Source organism: Gossypium arboreum, chromosome 4, assembly GCF_025698485.1.
Source record: "Gossypium arboreum isolate Shixiya-1 chromosome 4, ASM2569848v2, whole genome shotgun sequence".
In the NCBI taxonomy this organism is placed as follows: Eukaryota; Viridiplantae; Streptophyta; class Magnoliopsida; order Malvales; family Malvaceae; genus Gossypium; species Gossypium arboreum.
This window is the reverse complement of record NC_069073.1, coordinates 27,531,798-27,532,862: the sequence shown is the minus strand read 5'-3', so window position 1 is coordinate 27,532,862 and position 1,065 is coordinate 27,531,798. Positions and strand designations below refer to the sequence as shown.

General features: G+C 36.2%; 1 non-coding gene across 1 annotated transcript; it reads right to left on the bottom strand.

Annotated features, from left to right (window-relative positions):
- Positions 1-752: 752 nt before the first annotated feature.
- LOC128292250 (small nucleolar RNA R71) lies at positions 753-859 on the bottom strand. The gene has a single exon (XR_008282234.1). It is a non-coding gene; the product is annotated as a small nucleolar RNA R71 (small nucleolar RNA).
- Positions 860-1,065: the final 206 nt, after the last annotated feature.

Genomic DNA, 1,065 nt, shown 5'->3' with positions numbered 1-1,065 from the left:
AAAACCTGTCACTAATATCACGTATCAAGTTTTTGGCGCCATTTCTGGGGAGCTAAGATATTAGGAACATTCGATTTTTATTACTTTAGCCATAGTTACTTTTAGTGCAATCTTTTTTTAGTTTAATTTCACTTTTCTTACTTTTATTATATTTTCTTCTAACATGTTTTTCTAGTTTATGACCAGAAGAAACCCGTCAAGACCATTACTTTTTGATAGTGAGATCGATCGCATAGTTCGCAGAAACTAAAGAGAAATAAGGCGAAGCTTAAGATACACAGAGGAAGAGTAAGAGGACGATAATCACACCACAACCAAGGAGATGGATGAAAACCAGGAAAATCCGCTACCTCCTGCGATTGCTGCTAATCAGAATCCTACTTCACGTACTATGTATGATTATGCTAAACCTTCTTTAATAGGAACTGAAACAAGCATAGTTAGGCTTACTATTGCTGCAAATAATTTTGAACTGAAACCTAACATAATTCAAATGATACATCAATTTGTTCTGTTTGATGGTTTGCAGGACGAGGATCCCAACGCTCACTTGGTGAATTTTCTGGAGTTTTGCGATACATTTAAAATCAATGGCATTTCTGATGATGCCATTCATCTTCGGTTATTTCCCTTTTCATTAAGGAAAAAAATCTAAATAGTGGTTGAACTCGTTACCACGAGGGTCAATCACTTCTTGGGAACAAATGACTGAAAAATTTTTATTAAAATATTTTCCGTCGGCTAAAACAGCTAAATTACGTAATCATATCTCTTCTTTTGTGCAGATGGATTTAGAAACACTCTATGATGCATGAGAGAGATACAAGGACCTTTTGAGAAGATGCCCTCACCATGGGTTGCCACTTGGCTACAGGTTCAAATGTTTCACAATAGCTTGAATCCTTTGACTAGATAGATGATTGACGTAGCTGCTGGTGGAACTATCAATAATAAGACACCTGAGGATGCTTATGAATTTATAGAAGAGATGTCACTGAATAATTATCAGTGGCAAGTCATGAGGACAAAGCCAATCAAAGCAGTCGGCATTTTTAATGTCGATTC